The sequence below is a fragment of the Schistocerca americana genome, chromosome 6 (genome assembly GCF_021461395.2).
Source record: "Schistocerca americana isolate TAMUIC-IGC-003095 chromosome 6, iqSchAmer2.1, whole genome shotgun sequence".
Lineage (NCBI taxonomy): Eukaryota > Metazoa > Arthropoda > Insecta > Orthoptera > Acrididae > Schistocerca > Schistocerca americana.
Genome location: NC_060124.1, coordinates 92,772,355 through 92,783,846, shown reverse-complemented (window position 1 = coordinate 92,783,846; position 11,492 = coordinate 92,772,355). Strand labels below are relative to the sequence as shown.

At 43.9% G+C, this 11,492-nt stretch overlaps 1 non-coding gene across 1 annotated transcript; it reads left to right on the top strand.

The window, feature by feature from the left end:
- The first annotated feature begins 239 nt into the window (after positions 1–239).
- LOC124621234 lies at positions 240–358 on the top strand. The gene has a single exon (XR_006980557.1). It is a non-coding gene; the product is annotated as a 5S ribosomal RNA (ribosomal RNA).
- Positions 359–11,492: the final 11,134 nt, after the last annotated feature.

Here is an 11,492-nt window from a genome sequence, read left to right as displayed (position 1 = left end):
TCACTCAGCGCCTGCATATTCGTGACTGCTGTACACAGAATGGCTGCACTCTGACTCACTCTACCAGAAACTTTCTTCTCATTCCCAGGCAGCCTGTTTGTCGACACTAGCAGATGCTGCTTCACGTTCTCTTTCGCCACAGATAACTCCAGTTAAATAGCATTCACAGCAAGGCTTCTTAGACAGTCGTTCCTGGGACGGCTCACCTTTGATTGGACTGTGTTCTCCTATATGTGCCCGCCAACGGCCATACGATGTTGAATGCGCCGGTTCTCGTCCGATCACCGAAGTTAAGCAAAATCGGGCCCGGTTAGTACTTGGATGGGTGACCGCCTGGGAACACCAGGTGCTGTTGGCTCCCCTTCATTTACCGAGCGAGGTGGCGCAGTGGTTAGCACACTGGATTCGCATTTGGGAGGACGACAGTTCAATCCCGCGTCCGGCCATCCTGATTTAGGTTTTCCGTGATTTCTCTAAATCGCTCCAGGCAAGTTCCGGGATGGTTTCTTTGATAGGGCACGGCCGACTTCCTTCCCCGTCCTTCCCTAATCCGATGAGACCGATGACCTCGCTGTTTGGTCTCTTCCCCCAAACAATCCAACCCCTCTTATATATGGATAAAAGCATACGGGGTAGAGAATAAGACCTGGATTATGAGGTCGACGGTTCTAACAAAATTTTCTAAATGACTATAGGCAGGAAATACAGCTTTGTGGAGCTACGGCCATACAATAACAGTCAATCGGAGACGTGGGCGTGAAAGTGGATCTTGTTTAGTGCGTTTCTGCATAAGAAACCTACGAGGAAAGTTCAATAAATAATATAAAAATTTCTTTTTCTGAAAGCAAAAATGGGTCAAATGGCTCTGAGCACTATGGGACTTAACATCTGAGGTCATCAGTCCTCTAGAACTTAGAACGACTTAAACCTAAGTAACCTAAGGACATCACACACGTCCACACCCGAGGCAGGATTCTAACCTGCGACCGTAGCGGTCGCGCGGTTCCAGACTGAAGCGCCTAGAACCGCTCGGACACTGCGGTTGGTTTTATTCAGGGTTCCAATACTCCATATTATTCCTCACTATTTTGGCTACAAAACCCTGTCAACGCGACCTCCGTTCAATAGGAAGACCTTACGAAATCTTGCTGGGAGAGCCTATGAGTACGCGTGGTACCACTCTACTGGTCCACGTCTGAGACATTGTCTTGGCGCATCAGTAACCTCCCCATCACCCACGCATTGCTTCCCGTGGAGTGTGTCCTTCATTAGGCCAAACAGATGGATGTAGGGTGGATGAGGAAGTACAGTCCAACGAAATTTTGTGAGTTGCTCTCGGCTGCGCAGACATATGTGAGATATTCCGTGGTCATGGCGCGCGCGCTCGAGCATCTTCTTCAGGGACCCCTCTTCCCCTGGATCGGCGGAGTTCTTGCAGGAACCCCCTGCATCGCCTCCATGTCCTCACTTTGATGTGTTGTAGTTGGGCTTCACTTTTCGTTCTTGTCAGTTCGTTGCCCTTCTCAGGTTATCGTTGCCTTCATGTCTTCACTTTGATGTGTTGGGCTTCACTTTTCGTTCTTGTCAGTTCGTTGCCCTTCTCAGGTTATCGTTGCCTTCTGTGTTGCCCGCGTGCGCGGACAACGGTGCTGGCCCAGGGCGGGCCGACTGTGCTTCTCCCGGCGCGGACGGCGCAGGGAGTAGAGTGGTTGGTTGGTTGGTTTGGGGAAGGAGACCAGACAGCGTGGTCATCGGTCTCATCGGATTAGGGAAGGATGGAGAAGGAAGTCGGCCGTGCCCTTTCAGAGGAACCATCCCGGCATTTGCCTGGAGTGATTTAGGGAAATCACGGAAAACCTAAATCAGGATGGCCGGACGCGGGATTGAACCGTCGTCCTCCCGAATGCGAGTCCAGTGTCTAACCACTGCGCCACCTCGCTCGGTGGAGTAGAATGGTTCGGTGACATTTTTGTGCCGACGACACTCTGAAGTCGACACTTCACAGTCGTTCGTTGCACCATGAGGGAAGACATATGACGGAATAACCGATTCAATGTTCCCGAAGACCCGAAGATTGGATTGCCCTTTTGTTTTCCAGTTCCTAGTGATGAACCCACTGGTTGCCTGTGACGATGTTCGACAAAAGGTTTTCACGGTCAGTCTTGTAACGCGCAAGCAGTGTAGGACAGATAGTCTACATCTACATCTACACCATACCCCGCAAACCACCTAATGGTGTGTGGCGGAGGGTACTTTCGGTACCACTATCTGATCCCTCTAAGCATGTTCCACTCGCGAACAGTGCGTGGGAAGAATGATTGTCGGTAAGCCTCTGTATTGGCTCTAACTTCTCGAATTATCTCCTCGAGGTCAATACGCGAGAAAAGTGTTGTCCCGATACTTCAATAGTAAATCTCTCCGTGATGCACAGCACCTCTCTTGTAACGTCTGCCAGTGGAGTTTGTTTAGCATCTCCGTAACGCTCTCTCACCATCTAAACGACCCCGTGACGAAACGCTCCGCTCTTCGTTGGATCTTCTCTATCTCCCCTATCAGTCCTACCTGATCGGGATCCCAGATAGATGAACAATACTCAAGAATCGAGTGAACAAGCGCCTTATAAGCCAGTTCTTTCGTGGATGAGTTACATTTACTTGAGATTCTTCCGATGAAACTGAGTTTGGTGTCTGCTTTTCCCACTATATATTTTATGTGGTCATTCCACTTAAGGTCGCTCTAGATAGTTACGCCTAGATATTTTACGCAGACGCAGCCTCCAGCTGTTTGTCATCAATAGCTGCACAGAAGTGGATTTCTTTTCCTGTGTATGAGCAATATGTTGCATTCAGTTACGTCCAGGGTCAACTTTCAGAGCCTGCTCCAGTCACCAATTCTCTGCAGGTCGTTCTGCAAATTCTTACTATCATCTGGCGTTGCTACTTTGGTATAAACAACTGCATCATCTGCGAATAACCTTAAAGAGCATCCGACGCTTTCTACTAGATCATTTATATACATATGTTGTAAACAGCAACGGTCCTATCGCACCTGTCGTACTCCGGATATTACCTTTACATCTGTCGATCTTGTTTCGTTAAGCGCGACGTGTTGAGTCCTAGAGATTGAATCCAATCGTAAGTCTGCTCCGATACTCCGTAAGATCGTATTTTTTTCATTAAGCGTCAATGGAGGACAGTGTCAAATGTCCTTCTGAAACCAAGGAACACGGCATCAACCTGACCGCCGCTGTCCACTGTGTTGTGTATCTCATGGAGGAAGAGAGCGATCTCTGTTGATTTTTACAGAGGAAATGTTCATTTTCCCAGAATGTCATAATTCTTTATCATAAATCATGTTCCATAAATCTACAACAGATAGACGTTAGCGATATAGGGCTGTAATTGTGTAGATCTGCTTACGGACTTTCTTCAAAACTTCGTTGCTCTTTATGATCTTCTGTTAGTCTGCTAAGAGTCCACCGGGCACACACCTTTGAGTATCCCAGGTGGTGGACTAATGTGTCAGCACCCTATAACGGATCTTTTACGTTGGGATAAATTTATTTTCTTTTTTGTTAGATGTTTTCGTTAAATAGCTGAATAAATTGTAATTAGGAATAATTTAATCAAGCAGAGTAGAAAAGATGAAGTCAAAGAGATGTTCATTGGGTGGACATTGTCGTAATGCAACGTCATTGCGTTGCTCAGCTGTTAAAACAAGTCGTTTGTGTTCCGTTCTGCTATTCGGTAGTGCGCGTATCTGAAAGGAATTAATTCGGGGACTAGAATAAACTTTCACATATTAGTTACGATTCGATGTTCCGACAAAACGGGTTAACGTCGGCGTTAATTTGAATTGTGGGCGACAGGATTAGTTTTGACAGATACGTGAAAACGGACGTAACGAAAGTTGTTCGCATATCATCCTTGAATGTGACTTTTATTTAATTAACGATTGCTAGCTCATTAAAAGCTATTATCTCATGATTAGGATCAATCCCTCTTTCCTGCTAGATAGTGATTATTCACTAACATTTACGTCATAAGAAACAGGATTATTAATAAAAGTTATGTTAAATGACAATTACGTGTTAATCCGTTTGTGTGGAACCGACGTAATATCTCTGAAATGACATTGATATATAATTTGTGTTAAATACTGAACTGAGATAGGAAGTAAATTGAAATTAGTGGACATTTGATACTGAGACTATAGAAGCAGAAGCGCTTAAGGTTTCTCTTCTCTAAAATGGCAAAATAGGTACAAACTTTAAGTCGATAGTCGACATTATGTATTGCAAAGACATAAGCATATCATACTTATTTTGACGACGCGCTGTTAAACAAAGGATCGTCGAGTCTCTTTACGAGTAATAAAATTAAATCTAAAAACATAATTAATAACGGCGAACTCCGCTTTAACAAACTGTATTGCGTGTCGTCATCGGGCAATAACTGCTCAACCCTGGACACTTGTGTGGTGAAATTAGAAGTCGGGCACATAAAACAAACTTAAAAATCCATTCAAGCTGCGGTGGAGTCGGCACAACACGACGTGGGCAGTTATAACTCCCAGCTGAACAGCGAGGTGCTTGATTGTGATCCCTCAGTCACCTCCAATGAGAGTGTCCGCACGTTTCAGCGTAACAGAAGTTACGTGTGCCACCGTACAGCAGGCGGGAGAATAGACAGATTTGCGTGACACTGTTACGATGATGAGAGACGTCTCGCCCAACGACTCATCGTGCTTTTTTTCACTACCAGCTCTCTGTACAAATTATGCAAACGACTATGAATACCTGTGAAACTGTGGTTTTTTGCCGAAAGAAACTGAGCTGTGTGCTTGGAATGCAACTACGTTACAGACTCCATTTTGAATGCTACTTATAGCGCCGCCACTTATCAGAAGTTCTACATCTACATCTACATCCATACTCCGCAAGCCACCTGACGGTGTGTGGCGGAGCGTACCTTGAGTACCTCTATCGGTTCTCCCTTCTATTCCAGTCTCGTATTGTTCGTGGAAAGAAAGATTGTCGGTATGCTTCTGTGTGGGCTCTAATCTCTCTGATTTTATCCTCATGGTCTCTTCGCGAGGTATACGTAGGAGGGAGCAATATACTGCTTGATTCTTCGGTGAAGGTATGTTCTCGAAATTTTAACAAAAGCCCGTACCGAGCTACTGAGCGTCTCTCCTGCAGAGTCTTCCAGTGGAGTTTATCTATCATCTCCGTAACGCTTTCGCGATTACTAAATGATCCTGCAACTAAGCGCGCTGCTCTCCATTGGATTTCTCTATCTCTTCTATCAATCCTATCTGGTACGGATCCCACACTGCTGAGCAGTATTCAAGCAGTGGGCGAACAAGCGTACTGTAACCTACTTCCTTTGTTTTCGGATTACATTTCCTTAGGATTCTTCCAATGAATCTCAGTTTGGCATCTGCTTTACCGATGATTAACTTTATATGATAATTCCATTTTAAATCGCTCCTAATGCGTACTCCCAGATAATTTATGGAATTAACTGCTTCCAGTTGCTGACCTGCTATTTTGTAGCTAAATGATAAGGGATCTATCTTTCCATGTATTCGCAGCACATTACACTTGTCTACATTGAGATTCAATTGCCATTCCCTGAACCATGCGTCAATTCGCTGCACATCCTCCTGCATTTCAGTACAATTTTCCATTTTTACAACCTCTCGATACACCACAGCATCATCCGCAAAAAGCCTCAGTGAACTTCCGATGTCATCCACAAGGTCATTTACGTATATTGTGAATAGCAACGGTCCTATGACACTCCCCTGCGGCACACCTGAAATCACTCTTACTTCGGAAGACTTCTCTCCATTGAGAATGACTTGCTGCGTTCTGTTATTTAGGAACTCTTCAATCCAATCACACAATTGGTCTGATAGTCCATATGCTCTCACTTTGTTCATTAAACGCCTGTGGGGAACTGTATCGAACGCCTTGCGAAAGTCAAGAAACACGGCATCTACCTGGGAACCCGTGTCTATGGCCCTCTGAGTCTCGTGGACGAACAGCGCGAGCTGGGTTTCACACGACCGTCTTTTTCGAAACCCATGCTGATTCCTACAGAGTAGATTTCTAGTCTCCAGAAAAGTCATAATACTCGAACATAATACGTGTTCCAAAATTCTACAACTGATCGTCGTTAGTGATATAGGTCTATAGTTCTGCACATCTGTTCGACATCCCTTCTTGAAAACGGGGATGACCTGTGCGCTTCCATGGAAGTCTAGGGCCTGAAACGGGAAAATTCCACGATTTCAGACAAAAAATTGTACATTTTTTTCGACCGAAACTGATCGAGAAAAAAACAATTGTGCTGCATTATTTATCGTACGCCTCTCGTAGCACTGGCTGCTAGGATGTTGGACGGGAGAAGGCGTGCCGACCTCACGATGTTTCGCCTCGGCCGGTGTGTGGGGTGGGGTGGGACGACGGTGCGGGGTGGTCTGCAGCCGACGCCCGTGCCCTGCGGAGGTCTGCCGCAGCCGGCGCTGGCCAGACGGCAAGCGGGCGCTGCCTGGCCGGGCGCTGCACCCGCCGAGATATTCGGGGAGCAAGTATCGATCTCTCGACGGAAACGGCGCGAGCCGCGGAGGACGGGTCGGGCTGGGCCGGCGCGGGGCGTGTGGGCGGCCCAGCCGCACCGCCAGCTCCAGCGCGCACTCTGGAGACCCACTTTGCTTACAGGCGAGCAGCGACCGCGGCTCTGCTGCGCTGCACGGTGCTTGCTTATCAGATCCCGCACCGCTTTGTTGTAATGCGCTAAAACGGGAGAAGAATTCAAAGCCTGGCACAGAAAAAAAGGCGGCTCAAAAAAATGGTTCAAATGGCTCTGAGCACTATGGGACTTAACATCTATGGTCATCAGTCCCCTAGAACTGAGAACTACTTAAACCTAACTAACCTAAGGACATCACACAACACCCAGCCATCACGAGGGAGAGAAAATCCCTGACCCCGCCGGGAATCGAACCCGGGAACCCGGGCGTGGGAAGCGAGAACGCTACCGCACGACCACGAGATGCGGGCAAAAGGCGGCTCAATTAGCGATACTGTTTTAAACAGTACTGAGCCCCTCCGTAAAATCTTGCAGCCGGACAGCTGCTTAACTGTTTCTACATCTACATAAGTACTCCGTAGACTATAGTATGGTGCATGGTGCAGGGTATTTTCTACCACTACTGATCGTTTCTTTTTGTGGCGTTCGCTGTGTTATTCGGTGGTTTGGTATTTTATTAATTTATAAATGAAAATGATAATCTTATTTTATTACACTGAGTAATTACTAAATAATTTTTCTCCCGGCTAAAGTCTTGGTCAAGTTGCTAAAGAACTCCAAGTTAACGTCGTGTTAAAGTGTTGTCTGTAAGTTGTGTAGCTGTCACTAAATCATAGTTCATACAACAGATTCTATACAACTATTGATTATGATTGAAAAAGTTATCTTCAGCAAAATGATCATTAAAACAACCGAATATCAGCCTCGCACAACACTGACGTATCTATCTTACCTGAAACAATATTCTTCGCAACTCGTGCTTAATTCATTTCGGCTCCATACAGACAGCTAGAAAAGTTTGTTATAACGATCTTACTATGAGCACTGTTTTTAAAGGACCAATCTGATTCGAATTATTTTCATTACAATGAGTTCGGGACCACCGGTGCACATTCATTTTTACACATTTTTATTACCTACGGCATTTGTGTCTGCAGAGTTGCGTAATTTGAATTTGCCGCTGAAATAATTGTTAAGATGGCGGCAGACAATTGATAGAGACTTTCTGTTGTTAGAGCAAATAGGATAAGTATTTGAAATGCTTATTAAACTTTAATTTCGTATTGTGCACTATTTAGACTTCATCAAGCAAACATTTGATTTTTCTCTAAGGAAAACACACACAAAAAAACGCGATACAAATCGCTATCATCAATGGCTGCGCTCCTTGCAGCGGAAAGAAATAATTAACACAGATAATGCTTACTGAGAGAGGAATTAAAGTTGGAAATAATTATTCCCTCATATTTATAATAATAATGAACTCTATTCTCAAGTAATAATTAAAAAATAATTACAATTTCTGAACAGACCTCAGTTTGATATGCGTCTTGCGTCCTGAACCTACAAAAGCCAACCAACAAAGCGTAAAAACAAAGGAAGACAAACGCAGATCATAAAAGGAATTTACAATTATCATTGTCTTTGTATGATACACATCGATATGTCCAATTACATCATAAAATATTATATAAATAATTATTATTTATCATCGTTTTCACTATTTTTTCATATGTCGAATAGATAATGTTTATAACTGTTAGAGGCATAATTTCCTCTCGTCGCACTGTAGCTAAAATTTATCTCGTGGATGTTACACTTTTCTGGTAAAAGCTTCTCTCTATATGATTTCTTACTATGCTATCCCCTTTTCTGTGACTTCTTTTCCACTATATTTAATTTCATGTATTATTCAGGGTATGAATAACATATTTCAGACACACTGATCAGAGGGCCATGTGTAGATTGTAATATTTAAAGAAATACTTCAGAGCCAAGATCGCATGTGAATATTTATTTTTAACCGTACTTTTCAACAGTACGTTGCCGCCTTCTTCAGAGTTCATGTTTTTCGAAGTCGTAACAATTATTTTGACAATTTGATAGTTTTCAAGTCCGTAAAAAAGTATCTGGCATATTTCTGAAAAAGGTGGAATCCGAAGATGACACCAAAGTACTCTTGAAACCGGTCATCTGTTGAAAGTAAACATTCAAATGCGATCTTAGCTCTCAAGTATTTTTACAATTATTACAAACTAAGAATTCTGTTGAAATTGTGAACACATTTAGCTTTACGTAATGATAGGCTGCGTGACGGCATGCAACAACATATATCATACCAGGTAATATTGTAACAGTGTGGCCGGCCGGTGTGACAAAGCGGTTCTAGGCGCAACAGTCTGGAACCGCGCGACTGCTACGGTCGCAGGTTCGAATCCTGCCTCCGGCATGGATGTGTGTGATGTCATTAGGTTAGTTAGGTTTAAGTAGTTCTAAGTTCTAGGGGATTGATGACCTCAGAAGTTCAGTCCCATAGTGCTCAGAGCCATTTGAACCATTTTTTGTAACAGTGTGTTGTGCTCTCTGGAAGACTTGTTCTTTGTAATTTGTTTATACTAAGAGGGAGAGAACTGTAGTGAAATGTTGCTAATAACATCTGAAGTTTTGCGGAGATGCTGAATGCAACTGTTTCAATATGTTATTTGTAAATTTGTAATTGACAGAATTACGTCCGATTATGAACGAGATTAGAACTGAGATTGTGATTCAAAAATGTTAGGATTGTTACGAGGGATTTTAAGAATACGGGGTATTACGTTCCGTGTGCGTGTCCATCGTTTTTCGTTAAATTGTCTAAATCTGATTGCATCTTTAAAGACATACTTCTACGCCAGTTGTCGGGGTGTGTGAAGGGTGACGGGTTAAATAGCGTCCGCAGCAGGGGCGTTGCCTCTGAGCAGTTCATTTATTTACGTAATTTCATTTCATAAGTGTCCGGCTCAATATCTGAGTGGTCAGCTTGACGGATTGCTGTCCTACGGGCCCGGGTTCGACTCCCGGCTGGGTGGGGGATTTTCTCCGCTCAGGGACTGCCCCTACCCCTGTTTCTGCTTTGGTCCATTCTTCTACTCTTGTTACTGCTGGGGTTTATTTATTAATTCGTTTTAGACCAATATTAGATACTTATAATTGTGGTTGATTCTTACTTTTAATTGGTTGTATAACTGGGTGTTGTGCTGTCTTCGTCATCATTTCATCCCTATCCGGCGCGCAGGTCGCCCAATGTGGCGTCGAATGTAATAAGACCTTCACCAAGGCGGCCGGAGCTGCCCCGCTAGGGGCCTCCCGGCTAATGACGTCAAACGCTCATTTCCATTTTCTCTTCATAAGTGCAACTAATTAATAACCCGTTCACTCCCCACACAGAGCGCCGCAGTGCCACATTTGCTAACTTCATGCTACTTATAATCAAGGCGCAAAACCGAAGAATGAATACTTGCATTAACATACTACGGTTAGCGAATTTTCGGGTCTAGTGAAGCACATCATCGCTGAACATACGAAGTATCATTCAACAGCTATTCCAAGTGCTTTGTTTGTCTGCCTGAAGTTTAATTTTTAAGCTACATTTTTCTTTGGTTTCCTTTATTGCTTGTTCAATGTACAGAGTGAATAGCATTGGCGACAGGCTACAACTCTGTCTCACGCCCTATTCAGCTACTGCTTCCCTGTCTCTACGAGTTATAAATAGCCATCCGCTCCCTGTATTTTACCCCTGCTGCCTTCAGAATTTGAAAGAGTGTGCTCCTGTCGATACTGTCAAAAACTTTCTCTTAGTCCACAAATCCTGTAAAAATAGGGTTGCCTTTCTTTAACCTATATTGTGAGAGAAGTTGTAGTGCTAGAATTGCCTCACGTGTTCCTGCATTTCTCCGGAAACCAAGCTGATCTCCCCCGAAGTTGGTTTACTACCAGTTTTTACATTCTTTTTCTGTAAACAATTCGTGCTAATATTTTGCAACCATGACTTATTAAACTGATATCTCCTTAATATTCAGACCTCTCAGTACCTGCTATCTTTGGCATTGGAATTACTATATGTTTCTTGAAACGTAAAGATATTTCACCTATCTCATACATCTTGCACACCATGTGGAAGAGTTCCGTCATGGCTTTCTCTCCTGTCACTAGCCGTCTGGTCCCAGAGTCTTGTTTGGACTTAGATCTTTCACTGCTCTATCAAATTTTTCTCGCAGTACCATATCTCCCTTTCCAATTTCATCTACGACCTCTTCCAGCTCTACAATATTGCCTTTATGTTCATCTCTCTCGTATAGGGTTAAGAACAGTGAGCTAGAGGGATAGTCGACGTGCGATGAAATGCCTGAGTGCCAACCTTTGCGTAGGGTCGTAAGAAAGACGCAATGTCCACAGCGTACTCACCATGAAGCTGTAGAAGATATGGCAGCACTTGGCTACCGAGAAATTTTAGTAACATGGAAAGGTATGAACGATTAAGTGACAAACCACAGGAAGGAAATACATAAGACGAGAAATAAACTATGCGACTAATCTGAGAGTATCATACAAAATACAGTGATAATTTTTCATCCACAGGCACGTTGGTAATTAAAGTCCTTATCCGATCACCCTAAGTATCCTAAGGTAAATTCTGGGCTGTTAACTTTGTTAAAGACACAGTCAATTAGTATTTTCATCATTCCTCAGTCCAACTTAGTGATACGTGTGTATTGATTTCGTCGAAGACTGGAGAGTGCAGCACAGCTTTCCATCCTTTCTGCCTTTGTCATCGGTAGTGGATGTGTAAGGAAACGGCCAAAGCTCAGCTGTCAGCGACCGAGAGTAAACGCCGTCAGCCTGTAATGGCAGGTA